General features: G+C 50.5%; 2 protein-coding genes and 1 pseudogene across 2 annotated transcripts in view; 2 read left to right on the top strand and 1 right to left on the bottom strand.

Annotated features, from left to right (window-relative positions):
* Positions 1-21,774, top strand: part of MGAT5B (alpha-1,6-mannosylglycoprotein 6-beta-N-acetylglucosaminyltransferase B) — a 245,128-nt gene that overhangs the window by 47,431 nt on the left and 175,923 nt on the right. The window lies entirely within an intron of this gene.
* The window catches only part of MFSD11 (major facilitator superfamily domain containing 11), a 102,617-nt gene that overhangs the window by 66,435 nt on the left and 14,408 nt on the right, over positions 1-21,774 (top strand). The window lies entirely within an intron of this gene.
* On the bottom strand, positions 1,643-1,946 carry LOC142023598 (histone H4-like; annotated as a pseudogene).

The following is a 21,774-nucleotide window of genomic DNA, read 5'->3' as shown; positions in this document are numbered from 1 at the left end:
ATGTGAAAGGGTTGGCTGGGCCCAAGCCCCACAACTTCTTAAGGGGCCAGACCCTCTCTCTTCCACACACACACACAGTAGTATCTGAGTGCTTGGTTCCCATGAGAAATGCTGCCTCCCAGCGATGAAATCGGACGCTGTGCTGTAAACCGCATGTGTCTGCCTTAGCCCATAAACTACCCTTCGCTAGCACGAGCTGCCATCTTGCAGGTCGCTCGCTCTCCCAGTCCTGGAACCAGTGTGTATCAGACCTGATCTGCACCACAGTTTGTCTGCTTTCCCATCCACACACACCCCCACTAGTTACTTTCACCTGCCTTTGAGTTCTAGATACATATAAAGGTCATAGTGCTGTGTGCCTAGCCAGGCAGGCAGTGTGGTCTCTTGATCAGAGCAGGCAACTTGGAGCTAGTATTTGTGGGCTGTATTCCCAGCTGACGCTCGGTGTAACCTGGAGAAAGTCACTTAGGCCGACTAATCTGGAGTCTCAGCTTTTGAGTGCGCACCCTGGGGCATGTTGGGCCTGATTTTCAGAGATGCAGAGCAGCCACAACTCATAATACAATCAACGGGAGTTGTGGGTGCTCCTTGGCCCTCAGGGCAGACGTCCGATAAAGGAGGAGCCCAAAATTCAAGGGCACTTTTGGAAAAGCAGGCCTCAGTTTCACTGCACCTCATTTCCCCCTGTGTGTGATGGGGCTCAGGGCACTTCCCTGCCTTACTGGAACGAGGGGGATGGAGCGATTCACTTTGTCAGTCATGTCTTTGCATTTCATAGCCCCTTTCTTCTGAGGCTTTCACGGCATTATTACTGATGATCTTCTCCTATAACCGCTTGTCCCCCTCCAACCTTCCCCTCTTGCCCTGTACCAGAATTAGCAGCAGCAACTTCAGAGGTATTCCCTGTTATCTGAGAAAGCTTGAGATAAGGGAAATGAGGTCCCAGGGTTCACACAGCAAAGAGGACACACATGAATGCCCTGCTTGTGTATAATGAACAAGGATTAATAAGCAGCATAGAAATGTGACCTGCTGGGCCCGGGCTGCTGGCTGAGAGCTTATGTCACCTCATCCATATGTCTGATCTAGCTTCATGAGACTCCCAGCTCCCCTACTTGGAGGGGAGAGGCTGGGTCAGTGGGGCGAGGGGAGAAATTAAATCTGAAGTATATCGTATTGCTGCTTTCCCCTGCCCCCATAGCTGCCTGCCTGCAAAGCAAAAACCCAGGCCGGTGTGGAGCAGTGATACATGGCTTTGTTAGCCCAATAAAAACGGAGGGAGCAGAACTGAATAATAAGACATGAAATGAAGATATATCATTCCCTTTGAATGGTGATGCATAGGGCTGGTCTTCCTGCCTTTGCTTTGAATACAGCCATTGATGTATCCAAAGGCAAAGGAAACTACTCTGCATGATATACAGTGGGTTATTTTAGCACTAAGGACTCCATAGCAAGCTTGTAGCAGGGACAGCACCAATCTAGGGCATTGAACATGGGCTCTTTCTTTGCCAGAATAGTGACAGTTTCCTCTGGGCTGTTCCCACCCCTCTGAATGGGGGAGAGGGGAATGTGCCTGTCTTTTGCTTTTGGAGGCCTAGCTGTGTCTTTTATTTTTTTCCTGAGAGTTACTGGCACACGTTCAGCCTCTGAACCTGTACAGAGTACGACCTTGGCACTTCAGTGAATAAACGACGTCCACAGCAGTCACGGTCTTCCACTGCGCACACTCAGTGCACATAACAGCAGCTTGGATCGTGTTCTCCAGACACACCTTCTGCACACCCCTCGTAAATAAGACCCGATGTGCGCTCGACGCTGCCGTGACGAGCGAAATGGCAAATAGTGGGCTCTGCAATGCCCTGAATATTATCCCTCAGCACCTTCCTCCAGCGCTTAGTGCCTCCTTTTCTGAGATCCTTATCTCCCTTGCCATAGCCATACATGGTGGCTGATGTTCTGTGGGCATGTGCGCAACGTTTGACAGACAGCCAGGCGCTAGCAGGCACTGATGGACATGACAACCAGGGATATCAAGCTGTACTCAAGAGGGGCCTTTTAGTGGAGGGAGCACATCACAGGCCTGAAGGGAGGACTGGAGTGCACCGGCAGAGCTGGGTGAGATGATCTTGCTGGACACCTGTATCCTCTTTTGTCTCTGTGGTCAGGTTCTCAGCCTTCTTGATCCTAGAACTCACTCCTAAAGCCTTAATCCTCCTGTGATGCACTGAAAGCCCCTCAGGTCTTTTCATGGCTTTACTTGTTGCTCAGGGTGGGGCCCAGCACCACCAGGTACTTGCACAACGGGTGTTCCAGCTTGAGCAGTTTGCGCAATGGCTTTCACCTGGATACTCCTGGGGGCAGTGGTGGCAGGGAAGGACAGCCTCATTCATGGTGCTGCAGTGGCACGTCAGAGCAAGTCCTCTGGGCCCCTCCCTCTACCATACTGCTGCAGAGAAACTAGTCGCTCTGTCTGTTTCCAGGCGAGAGTCCCTTCTTGTTGAGCAACAAGAGCCTCTCCATGGGGAGGCTTGCAGCTAGCTTCCACCCTGAGATCCCATTTCAGCCCCTGGGAATTACCCCAGGCTGGCTGGGGCCTGAAGTTTAAACAATGATGGCTAGTGGCTGGTGCATGTCCAAGGGAGGCTGTACAAATGCAGTTGCTCTGGTGACGGAGTAAGGCCCAGTTTGGTTGTGAGGGCCCCAGTGAAAGCAGCATCACCCAGACCAGGGACAGACAATAGCCACGTCCACTTCATCCTCCCAGACCGCTATTGCCCATGGCCTCGGAGACAGGCAGCTCTGATCCTCCAGCAGCGCCAGCAAGCTCTGGAGAAATAATAAGCTCACAGCAAAGAGAGCCCAGCTTATTTTACTCTTTTTGAATCTCATCAGCAGGTGCAGCAATTCCCTTTTAACATTACCACATTTCCCCCCCTAATTATAAGGCTTGAGAGCTCCTGCTCTCCTAACCCCTGACTTTAATTTCTTTAATTATAGCTGGAGCTCAGTATGATGCCTCCCTCTTAATCTGCCTAATGTGTGGATTCCCCAGCCCGCTACTGAGGCTTTGACTGCAGGCCGTGGATTTGGTTCGCTCCTAACTTGGGCTGTGCCACTCTGCTCTGTACCATGGGGGTAAGGGCTAGTGTGCAAGTGAAGCTGTGAGAGTAGCCCAGGCAGGCACACCCATGCTAGGTTTGGGAGATGGGAGTGGTGGAGGTGTTGCAGCCCTGTGTAGGAACCAGAATGCAAGTTCGCCAGAGAGTTTGAGTACATGCTTTGGTTGCTAGCCCATGTTGAACCCTGCGTCACCATATCCAGGCTGTTATTGCCTGTGCAAGCTGGAGGAAAGCCAGCGAGGGTGTGCCTACCCTTGCTCCAGTCGCACCTCTGCCTGTAGCACAGGTGTATCCGAACTACAGAAAGAGGAGGTTAATTTCCAGACTGAGGACGCCGGGCCTCAGGTGCCAGTCAGCTGGACCGCAAACTCCATCCTCGCCCAGAAAAGTTCCAGCAGCTTGGGGCTGACTAGAGACATGCCTGCAGTGCTGGTCTTGTGTCTTTATGTTTTCCCCTTCTACAGCACTGGTCCTCAAGGAGCCCAGCGTGTTTTAGAAGCACCTGCTAATGAACCATCACAATGCCCTTGTGAGACAGGTCATGCGCCTGTGAAACCTGAGCTGAGGGGTGAAGTGACTTGCCCAGGATCACGCAGTGAACTGGGTATGGAGCCAAAACATCTGAGTCCTGGTCCAGCAGTCTAACCATGAGATCATGAGCACGGGAGGTGTAGGTTTGATATTAGGAAAACTATTTCCCCAGGAGGGCGGTGAAGCACTGGATGTGTTACCCAGAGAAGTGGTGGAATCTCCATCCCTAGAGATTTTGAAGTCCCAGGTTGACAAAGCCCTGGCTGGGATGATTTAGTAGGGTTGATCCGGCTTTAGGCCTGGGCTGGATTAGATGACCTCCGGAGGTCCCTTCCAGCCCTAGGATTCTATGACTCTATGGTCATGGTCTGAGTCCTGGTCCAGCACTCTAACCATGAGATCATGGCCTTTGAGTCCTGGGAAGGACTCCTCCAGTAGTGTTCACCCTCCGGCAGCTTCAGTTTTGGGGGTGCCACCCTGGCTGAGGAGGGTGAAATGAGACTGATGTGAAACCCACAAGCTCTGATCCGTAGAAGGCTGAAGGTGCCGCTGTCAGCTGGCGTGAGGCTTTCAGTGCTCACATTCTATCTTCAGGGCTCTGAGCCCCTGCCTGTTCAGGGGCTAAGGAACTAGGAACGGGTGTATGTGTGCATGCGTGTGTGTGTGTATGTGATCGATATGTCTTCTCCACATGGCAGTACACAACGGGAAGCACCAGCTTCACCAGCACTTGAGGGCATACAGAAGCTAGAGGTAATTACAGATGCAGTCAAAGAGGACTGATTTTTCTCATCGCTTTTCTGTCTCATCAGGCAGCAGGTATTCCATTGACGTGTTACTTATTTTACATAATGTATCGTACGCCGTTTGAAGGTAATGGTCAGAAAACCAGCCCCTTCACAAACCAAAGGGAGTTACAGATCAGACCTGGTTAATCTTTGCTTGACTTGTATGTGTCCCTGTGAGGGCATAAATAGAACAAATGTGGCTGCGTACACATACATAGTTATTGGCGGAGATTGAATCTGCAGCCTCTAGCACAAAAGCACAGTGAAGCTGAAGGAGGGCTCCTTTAGCCCAGTGGTGTCCAGTGGGAATTGAAAGATTGCCATGCTTGTGGTTGTCATCTTTCTATATTCACCACAGCCAAAGTTTGAGGTGGAACAAGTCTGCTGGTTCAATTAACTTACCAGCCAATAAGCTTTTCATGAACTCTGGTTCAGCTGCTTCCTTTTACATAGCATGTGGTTGGTCTCTGTCATGGGGCCTGTGGCCCTTCCGGGAGAACCATGGCCTAATTGATTGATTAAGACCAGGTAAACTGCACCAGGGAATAGGTGGGGTGCACCAGGTTCTGGCTTATTAGCCAATTAACAAAGGAACAGTTGAGTAGTTGAGCTATAGAAGAAGATGACTTCCTGGAGAGTATAACTAGGAAGCTGCTCAGCTGGGAAGGAGATATCAGGTAAGAGGAAGGTGTGTCTTGGAGATGACCTGAGACTGGCAGGTAGGGCAGGGCCCTAGTAAGGGAGGAGCCCTCTGTTAGGGCTTGGAGATAACTGGGAGAAGCCCAAAGGAAGATGTCCAGAAACCTGGTGCATGGCTCTCTGGTTGTTAGCTGGGAGTAGAGAGCTGGTGAATGCCTTTGGAGCAACCTGACACTTTGGGGCTACCGGTAGCTGGAGAGCTAATCCATAGGAGTAGACCTAATTCCTGTGGTGAAAACTTGGGACAATGGGCCGGGTGTCCAGAGAGGCAGTCCTGGGGTCAATGCTCCAAAAGGAGAGCAGGAAACAGAAGAGAGCCACAGGGAAGCAAGGAAGTGCTTGTGGGGGGACCCTGCGCTGGGGCCTACAAGAGAGAAGGAGCAGAAGACGAGCCTGGCAGGGATGGAGTACCAGTTTATGATGTAGTTGGACATCCAGTGGGGAGAAGCCTGGGGAGTCAGTGCCCTGATAAGAGTGAGGAAGAGCATGAGTTAGGTCCAGAAGAAGCAAAGGAACTTCTGTTTACGTCACCTGGGCCTTCGTGTACCCTGGGAGGATCCCTGGAAGAGCCAAACCATGGAAGACCTAGCAAGAGGCAGATGGACTAAGAGAAGTGGTGGAGCCCAGGACATCAGCTACAATATTCCCGAACACAGGGGAAGAGCTGGAAGGGTGAGCACGCCCACAACCATTACCTCCATCACATGTTGTTGCTCCTGCCCACAACTAATGACTAATGGGAATAGTAACAAATAGCGAACACTTTCCTTGGTGCATAGATACCTACCTTCCTCTGGAGATTATTTTAGGTCTTTGGGGGAGGAAGAGCATTTCCACAAAGGTTTGTGCAAACAACTCCCCTGCCCACTTCGAGAGGTTCTCAGTGCATAACAAGAAAAGTGAACGGGGTTGGATCAAACAGTTGTTTGCAGCTGGAGGTAATGTTCGCAAACCCTGCATGGTGATAGCCAACCAGCGCTAACACCGTGTATCTTATTCCCTAGGAGGAGAAAGGGAACTTCTGCGTTGAGGAGTCCACTTGTTTCCCCTCATTCCTGCATTCAAGGAGGTGGCCTCCATTGCCTGTATTCAATGAAACATACTAATAGTCACACAGAGACCCTGAGGCCATATTTTTTCTCTCGCTCCTTTTGCAGTGCTCTTGCCCTGCTAATTCAATGGCTGAGGAATGGAGGCTGCACTGAGCTGAAGGATGCTCATTGAGTGTGACAAGGGAAGGAGGAAGAAGAGCTTAACTTGCCACATCAGGAGTACTGTGTCTGGTCCTGAGCCCCTCTACTTCTGAAAGGATGTGGATGCACAGGGGAGGGTCCAGAGGAAGGAAGTGAAAATGATTAGGGGGCTGGAGCACATGACCTACGAGGAGAGGCTGAGGGATTTGGGCTTTTTTAGTCTGCAGAAGAGAAGACTGAGGGGTGATTTGATGGCAGCCTTCAACTTCCTGAAAGGATGCTCTAAAGAGGATGGAGAGAGGCTCTTCTCAATAGCGACAGATGACAGAATGAGAAGCAATGGTCTCAAGTTGCAATGGGGACAGTCTAGATTGTATATTAGGAAAAACTATTTCACCAGGAGGGTGGTGAAGCTCTGGAATGCGTTACCAAGAGAGGGGTGGAATCTCCATCCTTGGAGGTTTTTAAGTCCTGGTTTGACAAAGCCCTGGCTGGGATGATTTAGTTGGGGATGATCCTGCTTTTAGCAGGGGGTTGAACTTGATAACTTCCTGAGATCTCTTTCAGCCCTATGGTTCTATGACTGCTGTGATGAGATCTCTCACACAGGCTGGGACTGACTCCAACCTCTGGATCTGAACTCTTGGGGATCTTCACCCCACTCGGAGTCCCATCTCTAACTGGTCCCTAGGTGTCTTAGTTTTGAATATCCTCTCGCCACAGGGAGAGAATGCTTTTGTATGATAACAGACCATGCCAATTACTTATCTAGGGAAACTTCTGTCTCCCCCACATTCAGCATCTCTCACTTGGACTGATAATAAATAACTCTCTTCCATTCTTCTCTCTTGCCTGCCTTCCTTTTCTGTTTTCACAATTGGTCCTCCTCTGTTTTGTCTTTCTCTTCTCTTATATTTAACCCTAACCTGACAGCTAATGCGAGCCCCAGGGCAAGCTGGGAGGGGGGCCTGGTTCTGCACCCCAGAAGGGGCAGGGCCAAGGGCAGAAGGGCGGGGCTTAGGGTATTCAGCCCTCAGCGCTTCCCGGATTGTGGTGCTGACTCTCTTCCTCCCCTGGCTCCCTCACAGCTCTGTGCAGCTCGAGCTGTGCTGCCCTGGCACTTCAAAGGGGCCCAGAGCTCCAGCTGCCATTGCCAAAATAGCAGTGGCTGGGGCTATGGGCCCATTTGAAAGACAGAGCCTGGGGCCAGCCTGCATGTTATCGCTGAACTGGGCAGAATAGCCCTGCTGCTACGGTCATGGTCAGTAACGTTTTGTGAGCCTCCCTCACTGCTTGTCAGAGCTGCTCACCAAAGAACCTTTAAAGCCCCCCAGGGGAGGTCAGTTGTGTGTGTTAAAGCCAGGAAGGGAAAGAAGATCCGGCTGCTGGAGTTGGAGCACACTGGCCAGTTCTCACCCCATTGATTCTCCACACATCTTGCTGTAATTGCTGCTCTTGTTTTCCAGCAAGGAAGTATCTGAGCCCCTCTTCAAGGTAAAGCAGAGTCTGAGGTTTCCACTCACTTCAACCCCTTACGTTGTTAACCAGGGTGGCTTTGCTTTTGATGAACCTTTTCTGCAACATGTGACTGGGCCAGAAAAGGCGAAAGGCAGTTTCCCTTCACTATCTCTGTGTAATTGTGTTTGTATCCACACTCAGAGGCTTAACTCTGTTTACGTCTGCTCTGAGTGAATTTACTGCTCACAAAAGAAAAGGATGAATAGTGCTGGCTGCTGAGTAACCGCAGGCACTCTGCAAACGTCCATTACCTGGCTCTGCCCTTGCATTTATGCTGACCGGTATAACTGCCACGCTGGGGGTCATCAGGTAGCTGTGTGGTCCTTGACTTATGGGCAAGAATATTGTGGCAGACTGTATCAAAAGACACTGTACCACTCCCCCTGCCTCTCCAGAGAGAAGTAGTTAAGCCAACCTAGCCCCCAGGGCAGGTGGTGCTTGGTTGTTGCAAGATTCTGGAATTGTCCCACAATGACACCAAAACAACCTCATCAGAACCAGGGGGACTTCTGAGGGCTTTTGAGTCATCTCTCCCCTAAATGCCTGTGTGGCAGGTGACAATGAGAAATCACAGAGCAAACTGCCACCCCTCTGTTCATACATCCACTGTCTGTCTTGAATCTCATTGTTTATCAAGTGGACGCTGAAATATGTACGGTCTCTGACATGGCGATTAGTGTTCCCAGGGCCTGGCCACTTTAAATCAAATCAAGACTGACTGAGCTTCCAGAAGTGAATGCAAGGATTCAGCATGAGAGCTATGAGTAGCCAGGAGCTTCCTGCTCAGAGAGAGAGGTGCTGCACGCTTCGCAGGTAGGGTCTGAGGCCAGAAGTGCAGGCGACAGATGAGTCAGCCTGTGTGTAATATAATTCCACACTATAACATAACCCTCCCCTCCCCTGTGCACATCTCTCTGGATGGCCCAGAGGTTACCAGCTTCTGCCTCTATCCATCCTCCCCCCACCCCAACTTCAGCAAGGTGCATGATGGACTAGAGTCATGTTGCCGCAGGCTGAAACTATCTGCAGCGGCTCATAGAGCTCTGACTCACAGAGCACGTTTCCTCAAGCACTTTGCAAAGGAGGCCAGGATCGTTACTGCCATGTCACAGTAGCAAGCTGAACAGGAGGAGTTTTCATGAGGCCTTATGCCCTTCTGCTCCCCCAAAAAACTTTGGGTTTGAAACTGGGCTGTGGGGGGTCCTGCCGCTGCCTCCTTCCCCTCATCTGCTAGGAAGTGAGGAGGGGAGTGAACCCACCTTCCTCCAGACGTCCACCATCTTGGTTTAGAGGTGGCCACGGCTGCCCCTGACAAGGTGTTTTCAGTGTCCAGCAGCAACTGTGCGTCCACTTTGCCTTTCCATGGGGCTTCTCTCCCCTCTTCACAGGGCAAACGTGACTGGCAGGACCCCTTCCCTGCCGACATCCCCACACTCAGCTATGTCTGCAGGTAGCCAGCTTTCTCCCTTGGTCACAGCCTCAGGCTTTAGGGAAGTTACACAGAGCCAGTGTGGCTCCTGTCTCTGATGGGACCATGGGGAGGCAGGCATTCCTCTGCCCCACTTAGCTGCAGGTGTCTGATTGCCCACAAAAAGGTGTCCTGAGTCCTACACCCTTTGCTAAGTTTTGGTTGGTGTGTGTGTGGGGAAAGGCTCCTCCTCCCCAGCCAGGCTGTTTGCCTTTTCAGTTACACCTCCCCTCTGAGCCTTCTGGCTTGCTTTGCACTGCATCTTTGGCTGGCACATAAATAGGGACTGAATTTTAAAGTGAGCAGTGGTTTTGCGAAAGGCGGTGGAAGCTGATATCCTGGGGAACCCCAGCTACTAGTCACCCCTCCCTTCCAGTGCCTGCAGTGGGATCCGAGCTATAGGGACAAATGGCTTTACATTTGGAGCTGTAATCCTTTCAGTGTGTAAGGGTTTTACCACACAGGGGCTACGTCTACACGTGCACGCTACATTGAAATAGCTTATCTCGATGTAGCGACATCGAAATAGTCTATTTCGATGAATAACGTCTACACGTCCTCCAGGGCTGGCAACGTCGATGTTCAGCTTCGACGTTGGGCAGCACCACATCGAAATAGGCGCTGCGAGGGAACGTCTACACGCCAAAGTAGCACACATCGAAATAAGGGTGCCAGGAACAAGTGCAGGCAGGGTCACAGGGCAGACTCAACAGCAAGCCACTCCCTTAAAGGGCCCCCTCCCAGACACAGTTGCACTAAACAACACAAGATCCACAGAGCTGACAACTGGTTGCAGACCCTGTGCATGCAGCATGGATCCCCAGCTGCGGCAGCAACAGCCAGAAGCCCTGGGCTAAGGGCTGCTGCACACGATGACCATAGAGCCCCGCAGGGGCTGGAGAGAGAGCGTCTCTCAACCCCTCAGCTGATGGCCGCCATGGCGGACCCCGCTATTTCGATGGTGCGGGACGCGGATCGTCTACATGTGCCCTACTTTGACATTCAACTTCGAAGTAGAGAGCTATTCCCATCCCCTCATGGGGTTAGCGACGTCGATGTCTCGCCGCCTAACATCGATTTCAACTTCGAAATAGCGCCCAACACGTGTAGCCGTGACGGGCGCTATTTCGAAGTTGGCGCCGCTACTTCGAAGTAGCGTGCACGTGGAGACACGGCCAGGGTTTCAGAAGGATTCTCTCTGTCCTAGCCTCTCTCTCCCTCATAAATGTTTCCCCATCATCTACTCTGATAAACTAAAGAGATCAGATGAGCTGAGTTGGTTAGACCCTTGTCCTGGGCTTTTACCACACTGAGGATTCTGTGTGGCCACTCTTTCATCACTCCTTGAGCCTTTTTCCTTCTTATGCCCTGTCCGTCTCCGGGCTCTGAGATCCGTTGGAGGACTGCCCAGATCATCCATCACCCTTGGTTTAGATTTCCTTGAGTCCCACTTCTGGCGCACCTCCATTGGTTCCCTGGTCCAAGGCTTAGTCTGCTCCCCTCTTTTCCTACCACACCTACTGTCCTCACACTCTTCTGCTAGTCAGTCTGTGCTGTGCAGCTCCTTAGATTTTCTGCCCACTAACCACATTTTAAGCTTGTGGAGATGTATCTTGCAGAGGTGTTCTAACTCAGCCAGGTTATACAAACCCTGCAGCAAAGTGATGCCTGTACCTCTATTCCATTTGGGAGAGATTCTCCCATTGGGCCAGAGGCTTCCATATAAGTTACCTTGCTGGGCCTTTGCATGCCCCCAAAATCAGCAGTGCTCTCTCTCATTTTCCCACCCCTAAGTGGAATGAATTTTGTCGTGTGCATCAATTTGAAGGTGAGAGCTCTGGCAGGACAGCTGGAGCCAATAAAGAGCTAGCTGAGTCTGGCTCTAGAAAGGCTTCTCTTCTACTGGCTCAGTGCTGGATGAGGAGTGGAGGAGATAAGGAGCTGTGGAAAGAGCCTGAGTGCACTTACTGGCGGGAAACAAAGGGAAGAGCTGGTGGTAAGGAGTGTTTTGGGGACAACTGTGGGGAAGGGAATCATCGCCGTCAAGCAGCTGAAACTTGGGACGTTGTTGGCAGCTGCTATCATGCCCAGAGTAGAGGGCAGGCCTGGGTTCCCCCCATTCCCTCCCATCCACTAGATAGCATGGGAGAAGGACTGACTTGGCGGCGGGTTTTAGCCAGATGAGCCAAGATGAGGAGCTTTGCCGTAATACCTACTGGACACCCTGTTACATAAACCTGTGTGCTCTGATCATTCATTTTACCATTGTCTTTGGGCAAGGAAGGTTTCTGCAGGGACAGACTGGAGGAGTGGACAAACATGCTTAAAGCTGCTAAAAAACGGGGGCATAAATGTAGCCTTGAGAGGTTTGGCAGCTATCCATCCAGTTAACCTCTCTTTGGTTTCTGTACAGCACTTATCACTGGAATCTCAACGCACAGAGGGAAACCTGTCCTTGAGACAGGCGTAACTTATTACTTGAATGATTCTGCCACGTCCAGAACGATTCCTGGGCTCTTTGTAGGCTGTTTGGCATCTGCATTAGCCCCTTTTCCCCCTGCCCCAGCAGATTACAATTTGCTGAGAACAACGTAACAGTTCCACATGTGGACTGTGAATGTGCCCAGTCGGCAATTCCATATGCTAGCCTGCACGTGCAATGGACAATCACACCCCAGACCTCAGGACTTAATCCTGCATGGTCTCAGGCTCCTCAGTTTTTACTGCTGTTGAGGGTGTTCAGTCCCTAATGGGTCAGAGATTGCTTCAAAACAAGAAGGAAAATGTTTCAATCAAGTCCGCCTCTGGCTGCATTTGCGTTAGGTCATTTGACAGGCGAGGAAGTGACTGAAAGCGATGGATATTAAAAATCTTCGCGGACTAATGACTTGGATGCTAAATGAATAAAACATCCAAGGGGAGAACATTAGCAGCCTCTTGTAGCAGATATTTCCTCTTTGACTTTAATTCAAAGTGAAACGCCCTTGTACTGCACAGCAGCACATGCTCTGCCTTCATCGAAAGCAGACGATCCATCACAGGTGAATAATTATTGTCTGACTTTGACCCTCTCTGTTCTTGCCAAAAACCTTTTGCATCAGTAGTGCGCGAACAGCTGGCGTTATAGAATAGACTCATAACTATGCAGCAGGAGACTGCATCCATGCTCAGTGAAATTCCTGCCTTTCTCAAGGTGCAGGCATGGGACGTGCTGCCAGTTGCCGCCTTGGACGTGGGATATGTCTATTGATCGGTGTGATCTGGTACAGCTGAGAACTCAGGATTTTTGTCCAATGGCTGGACCAGAACAATGGGTTTAGAATGAAAGGCTCAGAATGGTCAATACAGCAAGTAGGTCCTGAGAGTGTGAAACTGAAGCATTGCAATGAGAGAAGGATATGGGGCTAAGTGACAGGGGGAGAGGTGAGGGGTGCAGGGGGGCCACTCAGAGGACCAAGGAGGATGCATAAGAGAGCTCCCAGCTTTGGTGGGAGCATAGGGAGGCAATGCACCTCTTGAGTGCTACCACCAGTTGCCTGTGGATGGGGATGGTTCTGGCTGGGTTGTGGGTCCAACGTGATTGATGGTTTTGTATCACTGTGTAAGCAGCAACAAAAGCAAAGAAGACCATTTTCTATCCCCAGCTCTAACCCGGGAGACTGTGAAACTGTGCTAGTCACAACGAGGGTTCTCTGACATTAGCTGGGAATTCTGTTTGTCCAGCAAACCTCTGTTTGCTTTATTGTTCTCTCACCCTCCCAGCCCTTTGCCCCAAGCCCATTTGTCTCCTTCATCTGCCTGTTGCATCCTGTCTGCAGTATGGACTGTGAGCCCTTTCAGCCCGGGACTGTTTGCTGACATGCCTGTCCAGGGGCCAGCAGGCTGGGGTCCACAGATACTACCAGAGACAAGGCCCTGAGGCAGCTGTATGAATCTGTGAGGCAGGATGGTGCTGCCTTAAAACCCGACTCTGAATGCAAGACTTTTTTTTTGCTACCTTGCAAGTGTCAGAGCCCTTCTTCCCTCCCTTCAGCCTCTGCACCACACCACCTCTCCTCCTGGAGCAGGGTCATCCTGAGTGAGGGTGTGGCCTGGGGCAACCCCCACCCGTGCCCCAGATGTGGGGGAGCCTGAGGCAACCACCCCTGTGCACTTAGGTCATATACAAATACTTTTCACTTAGACACATGGAATGTGATGGCTGCAGATGCCGCCCTTACTTTATGGCAGAAATGGCTTCACCCTTGAAACCCAATGTGCTCTCCACACCTCCTGAAAACAACCCATCTGAATTTGCGTAGCAACAGAGTGGCCAAATGCTCTCGCCCATCACAAGCCAGACATCAGTGGTGTTTCCTGGACAACGGGAATACGAGATAGGCTGAGTTCTGGACAATGGCGCTGCAGAGAGAATGGCTGGCTTTGCCTGAATCTCTCTTCTGTCTGATTTACCCCAATATGGCGCCATGGAGCCTTATTTGCAGCTCGTTGGTTCTTGACATTGGCACAGGGAAAGGCTGTCCTTGCTGGTGCCCTACACAGCCCAGCCCAAGCATTGTCTTCCCCGGCTCCAAGCAACTGCTCTGCACAGAGGGAAGTGGCACAGTGAAGCTGTGAGGAAAAGGGGTTGCCACCTCTGCAGACAGGATGAACCAGACACTGGTTACTACAGTGTCCACTCTGGGAGAGCTGGCAATGCAGTAGCAGGGCCAGGAGGGAGGCGCCGGCCAGAAGAGCAGCTGGCAGCCATCCCACCGGCTGGAGAGAAACAGCACCGTCAAGGAAATGTGACGCTTTTCTCCAGCTGTTGGCTGTGCAGCTGCCCCCTACTCCATAGACCTCTGGCCCTGTGAATGTTGCCTGGGGGAGCAGAGCTGGCTGTGAGCCCCGAGAGGTGGCTGGAGGCTACTGGACTGGCGCTGAGCCAGAGGTTGCGGCCAAGGGCTGGGGCAGTGGGTGACCAGGGGCTGCACTGAGCATGTGGGAGATGGGGACTGCTGGAGCCCATAGGCAGCACACAGCTGCCTTGGGAACCATGAAACTCAGTGCAATTTGATGCCCCAAATCTTGTGGTGCCCTGTGTGGCTGTGTGTTTTGTGTATGGGTAGGGATGGCCCTGGTCTGTGGTTGAGTGTGTGTTGCGGGGGGGTGAAGAAGACAGTTGATTTCCCCTCCAAGAAGCCCTGCTGTTCTCTGAGAGTGTTCGACAGCCTGTCTGCCCCCTGGTGTAAGTACAAGTAACCTGTGTCCATTCTCACTTTGTTTCCCATGGGCCCCTTTTGGACCCTGAGAGGCAGTGAATGGCCAGAGTGCACTGGTTAAACCTGGTTTCTGCACTAGGGACTGGGTGCAGGGCCATACATGTATCCCCAGCACTGACTCTGTGCTGGCCAGGGAGGACCCCAGTGTAAATGATAGTCAGGTCCCTCAACTCCAGGGGTATTATGCCTGACTTTTCCCAAGCTTCATGCAGGTTGGAATCAACCCTGGTGCTTTTCTGCCACTCAGAGCTTTGAACTCTGCTACTGAAATGGAGCCAGTGATCAAATGGCTTCAGGTTAAATTGGCTTTCATAAATTACTAGCACCTTTCCCCAGGGCACTGGCAGTAAAATATCATGCAGGAAAGAGAGAAGTTGCTGAGATTACATGATATGATGCCCACAGCCTTTGTTCTTCATAGCTCCCACAATCAAGTTATATTTTCTATCTCAAGAGCAAAATTGTATGTAGGTAGAGCTAGGAAAGCAGCTAGTCTTATTGCATTATAGTTCATTCTTTTGTTGCAATTCCCTATTGTTTTTGCACAAAGGTGGGGAAGTGGCTCCAAAAGGGGACATGTGCAGAATCCATCCCTTTGGTTTTGGAAAAAACAGTGCATAGAGCTGGTGCCCTGGTGTATTGGCAGGAGTGCCTGGAGGCTCATATGCTGCTGTTTAGCTGAGCGGGAGGAGATGGAATTAGAAAGGCGTAATATGTACTGGGATGAGTGTCTCTGAGGCCTAGTGTTGAAATGCTTTGTAGACCAGTGCAATGGTAATCTCAGTTTATACTGATAAATTGCAGGCTGTGGATGAAGGGGAACGAAGCGTGAGTATGCATCTGTCTCAGTGAACTTTGCAGGTATTGGTAAAGTCTCATAACTTGGCTTTGATGTGGAGAGTTTTGCCCCCATTTCACTGGTGGCACAGAGAATGACGTGATAAAGTTCATACTGGGTAAAACTTTCTCCTGCCCAGAAGGCCAACCTAAAGGAGCCTACTGCTGTCAGTAGGCCTTAGCCTAGGCTTCTAATGCTCTGCGGTGAATTTTGCTTAAACTGAGGTTGTGGCAAAGCTGAGAGTGCAGCCAGCACTTCCTCCTATTTCTGCTGCAACAACTAGACATGTTGCCTCGTGCGTTATCCTTCCGCTGTACATAACGTGAGATTATGCCTCTCACCCTATAGGCACCCAGGCAAGAAGTCGAAGTCCCCTGAGGAAATCTAGCATTTTCTATCTCTACCCAGCTGCTAATTCCATTTGCACCAGCCCCAGACGCAGCCTAATTTGTAATGATAATATTTTTTCCAAGTATTGATTTTAGGGGCCATCGCTTCATAGGCTGCCTCAAAAGGAGATGATTGATCACTTTATTACTGTGCTTGGATTTTATATTTATCAAATTAAAGAAGCGGTGAAGTGGTAGTTAATTAAGATTAAATTTCACCAAGTGGCACAGTGAAGAGAAAGAATGCACCTGAAATGCTTTTCCTCCAAGATAATTTCCTGCATGTTCTAATAACAAACCATTGTTAGCAGTTCTGCTCTATGGAACAGGAGTCAGCCGGAATCATCAAACAGGGACAGAGAGATTTTTTTCCCCCAGAATGCACAGCGCAAACCTCCACAGCTGGCTAATGTGATGTTGTTTTCACTGGTCAGAAAAAAATAATGCTATGGACAATAGACCCAGAGGGGTAGCCGTGTTAGTCTGTAACTTCAAAACCAGCAAGCAGTCCTGTGGCATCCTGGAGACTAACAAATGTATTAGGACATGAACTTCTATGGGTAAAACCTACTTCATTTGGACAAACCCTTCATTGGGGTGAAATTCTTATTTTACCTGTGATTACAGAAAATTCTCATTTCATATTTTAATGAATCATGTGTGACTCAGTTTCTCCTATATGTTGCATTGTAACTCATGTTGGCGGTAAAGGTTTGGGCACCCTGAGTGCAGGCTGGGAGGTGTAGGCTTGGTTACGCTAGATTTTATGTGAGTATACCTATATTTCCAGGCCTTCTGAAGGGAGTCTGGGTGTTTCTTGGGAACTGACAAAGAGGCGAGACAGCAAGAGACAAAGGGAACCTGAATGCTTGGCTGGGCTCTGGGCTACCCAGAAATGGTCTGTGCTTTAACCTTCCTTTCTCTGTGCTATGCTACGGACTTCCTTGGCTGTGTTCCAGCTGGCTAATAACCCTGTCTGTTTTGACACCACTGTTTGGGTGTCACTGGAAATGCTCGGGGAGCTGCACTGTATCCTGAGGGTGCACAAGTCTCTACCAGGGGTCGGTCGCAGCTGGACTTACTGAAACAGGAGAGTTGGTGCCCCAGAGGTTCAGCCTAAGGAGGCAGTAGGCTCTGTGTCCTTCCCTGATGGAAGAATGAGACCCTGGGAGGTGGGGGTCTGGACACTGAATGGGTTCCTCTTAGTGACCGATCCAAAGTTGGAGGCACAGCACCTATCCTGCAGATCTGGGACACTACCTATCGGACGCATGGGCCCCTGTTACTTTGAGCACCTCACACCTTTTAATGGATTTTGCCTCACTGCTCCCCGGCGAGGCCAGGCTGAGGTATTATCCCCATTTTATGGAGAAGGGGGAGAAGCACAGGTAAGCTGAAGCCCAGTCAATTCCAGCAGTTCTCTAACTGCTTTCTGGTTTCAGTGGCATCACCGGGTCTGACTCAAATTTGCGATGGCCCAAGGCCAAAGCCCAAGTCCCAGGACTTCAGCGGAGCTCGGGTTAGAAGCCCGCTGGCCAGGAGTATGAAGCCCTTGGCTTCTGCTTTGGCCTATGTGCCTCAGGCTTTGGCTTTGCACCCCCGCCTCAGGATGGCAAGGTTCAGGTTTCGATCCCCTCTCCTGGGATCATGGAGTCAGTTTTTGTTGCAAGGAGGTCGTGGTACAATGACATTTGCTCATCTCTGCTCCATTCTATGAGTAAGAGGGTGATTCCTCCCCACGGGTACACCACCTTGCACTAGCTTGAGGAGTGCTTCAGCATCAGGCAGGTTTGCACTAGATCACTGAGAGCTACCTTGGCATTTGTGCAGGATCAGGGCAATCCAAGCCCTAGCTCAGCTTGTAATTAGCCCAGTCTGTGAGTGACAGAGTGAGGACCTGAATCCAGCTCGCCCAAGTCATAGACTATCACCGCAGTACCATGTTCTGCCCAGAGCCAGCCCTGCACCAGGATTCATCCAACAGGCTGTAGAATTATCTATACAGAATCATAGAGCGGTGGGGCTGGAAGTGACCTTGAGATGTCATCTAGTCCAGCCCCTGTGCTGAGGCAGGACCGGGTATGCCTAGCACATCCCTGACCAGGGTTTGTCCACCCTCGTCTCTGACAATAGGGCCAGTCATGGGGATTCCACAGCCACCCTTGGGAGCTTTGTAGGCCTCTGTTTTGTTTTCAGCCTCATGCCTTTGATGATTTGTCCTCTCCTCTGATGGGCTACCTGAATCCTGCTCCTCTCCAACCTGGCATGGCATGTGCTTTCCTGAGCTAGGTGGCAGAACCCCCTTTGTGCCAGTCTTAGAACAATGACAGCAAAGCCAAGTGGAGCCAGAGGGGTATCGCCCCAGTTTTCCATGCCCCCTCCTGCACCTCCTCCAGGGAGCATCGGAACTAGGAAAGGGGGTTCTGGCTCTTAATCAGTCTGAGCCCCCCCCAACAAGCAGGAGCCGCTCACTGACGATGACCAATTGGCGGAGAACTCAGCCCCTGAATCTAGCCATTTGCGTTCCTGAGCCCAGAAACAAAACAGCTTTTCCTCAGGTGAGGCAGGCTGCTGAGACAACTAGCCCGCCCTGCTTGCTTGTGTATCTAGAGGCGGTCGCTACCACACCAAACGAGATGCTCTTACCCCCCAGGGGTTGGGAGGTTAAGGGTCCCAAACATGGCACCTGGAACTAGGTTCCCCCACTCATGCCCAGTCTAAGATGATAGCACATTTCCTGCACACCTTTTCCAGACGAAGCTAGCGACAGCCATATGTCCTCTGGTCCTATTCTGGGAGCATGTTCCTTACCTGGGTTACTGCAATAGATAATTCACTAGATTGTTTCTCCATCCCCTTATTTCCCCTGCTGGTCACTCTAGCCTCAGGTATGTCGTGAATCGAAATGACAGGCCTGGCACTGCAGTTTTCATTCTGCTGCTCCCTCTGTTACTCCTGGCCAGCTCGCAATAGACACAGACAACAACAGCTTTGCACCGCTGCCAGCTTTTTGAGTCTCCTGAAGCAACAGGCCTCCTATGCCACCAGCTCCCCCCAGTGCCAGTGAGCATCACCGAGTTGCCACTGGGATGGCAAGCTTACCTCAGCGCAGTATAAATAGACTGGCACTGCAAGCGCCTATTGAAATAGAAAAGCTACAGCTGATCGTTTTCCCTGCAAAGATGGAAACGGGCTGTCACCAGGAAAATGTGTTCGGAGGGAGGGCTGGACGATACAGATGGCTGATCACTGGCTGGTCATCTCTACAGACCTGAATTCAAATCCTTGCTCGGGTAACAAGTTGAAATGAATTGGACCGTCTCTCGTCTGAGCCACCCCTTTGCTGAATAAGATGGGACTGATGCGTGCAAGAAAGTACTTCGCCCTTCTGGGCCCATACATAAACTATTGCTTGCAATCACTGGGGACATCCAATGCCTGGGGACAAATTTTAGCATTCGTATGCAGAACTGAGGTCCTAGCACTGTTGCCAGCTTTTGCCATTTGATGCAAGTCTGGCAATCTTAAAACCCCCACTCCTGGAGGCAAGCGATTCAGAGAGAAGCTCTGCTTGCTATTTTTTATTTTCTTTTTTTGAAAAAAAATGTTGCTAACCTTAAAGGCTGCAGAGAAAAGGTTGAAAGCGTGACCCGCATGTGCCCTCTATGCTCAGAAGCCAGACGGTGCAGATGTTCATTGTTGTACTAAAAAAACTCATTGTTTTTAAACCAGTCTCCAGGTTTCTGGGGGCACCGATCAGAGTTTTTGAATACATGGGGTTGACAGTAATGCAGAGCAGACATGTAAATATATTAAGATCCGTATAACAATTTGAGGGCGTTTTGTGAGCTATCCCACAGCTGCCCAGAGACATGAAGTGCTAGCTATGATCTCCCTGTCACATCTTTGGGCTGGAAAAATGTTGTTTGCTGTGTTGTTTCAAATGCAAAAATCCCCCCACCCAATCTCTCAGGCTGTTCTGAAAACATGAAAAATGCCCTTTCCCCTATAAACAAAAATCAGATAGAGATATTTCCTCTCACTCTTGGGATTAACCTAAATGTTTTGAAACACCAGGCATGAAATATGCATCAGAGAAACAACAGCCTCCATTTGAATCCTCATCTCGCTTCCCCTATCACACCATGGAGATGTTCTGGCAAATCTAGGTTTCCCAGTTAATGTTAGTGTTTATGAGTTTTTCACATTGTCAGTGGGTGCTGTGATGACATTACTAATGCCTTCAAAACGCCCGCATGAGATAACGGACAATTGCCTCCTGATACGCTGTCTGGAGCCATAGTAAAAGCACATTAAATGGTGATTTCAAACACACAGAAAACTGCTTGTTATTTATTTATATTTTTCATCTCTCTGCTGGCTCCGGTTGGCAGCTGAGCAGCAGTCTCAGGTTCCTAATCAATATGGTAAACCCAAGGGTGATCACAATTAGAGACGAGAGTGGGACTTGAGCTAATTCATGGAGCCAGCTTCTTCTCCCAAGTGGGGCAAGGATGCCCCTCAGGCCACACCGAGACAGCTTGCCTGGTACTCTGCAAAGCCCAGTAGACAGCTGACCCCAGGCTCTTCTTTTGAGGGAGAAGTAGGTTTATGCATTGGGAGAAAGGGAAGCTGGCTGGTGTGCGATCTGATCTTACTTCTTGGGCTGGGAGTCACCCCAGCTGAGTTTGGTTCATTGGGCATTTGATCTCATCCTCCTCCCACTTCTGCTGTTTCTTTTTCAGTCTGGTCCGGCTCCTCCACTGCCCTGGGGAGAAACTGTTCTGTCCTGGTCTGCTGCACCATGCTGTCTTTAAGAAGCTTAGTAGGTCACTGGAGCATGCCCTCTGCGGAAGAGCATCCTCCAAACAGGGAGAGATACTGTGGCTGTTCCTATTCTCCCGTCTTGCTGGTCACCAATGCCCGGAGGGTGAGTGTGGAAAGGAAGGCATGGCCAGAGCTCCAGAATGGCACCAGGCAACTTTTGGCAGCACAATCTACCGGATAATTATTTCGAATTCGATGGAGGCACCTGGGTGCCCCATTTGTGGGTAAGGAGGCTACTGTGCTAGATACACACACAGACCACCATGCGCTAAGGACCAGCTCACTCCCAGGATGGGCAGGAAAGTAGGCAGGCAGCCTAGCATGGGGCTAGGATGCTGGCTAGGGAATTTGGAAATATGGATTGAGGTCCCTGCTCAATCACAGATTTCCTCTGTGCCCTTGGGTCTAATTTGTGCCTCAGTCCCTGATCTGCATAATGGGGATAATACTTCCCAACTTCACAAGGGGTCTTGGAGCATCAAATATTTGCACAACTCTGAGCTACTATTCTGATGTGGGCTGTAAATAAGTATAAGAGATCGAAACTTCCCAAGGCTCCACTCAGCAGCTGCGTGTCCTTTCAGGTCTCAGAAATCACACTTGACCTTACTCCCAAACCAGAGTTTTAGGAAAAGCACACAAGCTACAAACTGAAATGATTTTGTGTGACTGCTGGTCGGTCATTCAGACCTCATGCCTCTCCTGCCCCTTCCTGGAGTCCCCTGACAAAGGAAGTACTTCGACAGCCCTTCCCACGTTGAGTTTAAGTAATATCCCAGTGCAATTATCATCTGTCCTGCCTGGGCTTTTGCCTCCTCCAGGGAATTCTGCTAACCCTTGCTGGCTCCCTAGCCCTGGCAAAGGCCTGTCACCTCACCCCTCTTCTGTTGCTACAGCTTTACTGTGAAGCAGAATTCTCTACAGAGTCTGTAACAGCCAGGTGCCATATCCAGGCTGCATTCGTCCCACTGCGCACTCTTACCCGGCTCTACAGCCTTACCAAAATGTCGTGCAGCTTTGTTAACATTACCTACTCCCCCACTACGCTCACTAAATCCTTCTGAGTTATATCCTGTGTCTTTAAACAGCAGTCATGTAGCACTTAAAGACTAACAAAATAATTTATTAGATGACGAGCTT

Source organism: Carettochelys insculpta, chromosome 20 (assembly GCF_033958435.1).
Source record: "Carettochelys insculpta isolate YL-2023 chromosome 20, ASM3395843v1, whole genome shotgun sequence".
In the NCBI taxonomy this organism is placed as follows: domain Eukaryota; kingdom Metazoa; phylum Chordata; order Testudines; family Carettochelyidae; genus Carettochelys; species Carettochelys insculpta.
The sequence above is the reverse complement of the archived record's forward strand: the minus strand, read 5'-3'. Positions and strand labels throughout refer to the sequence as shown.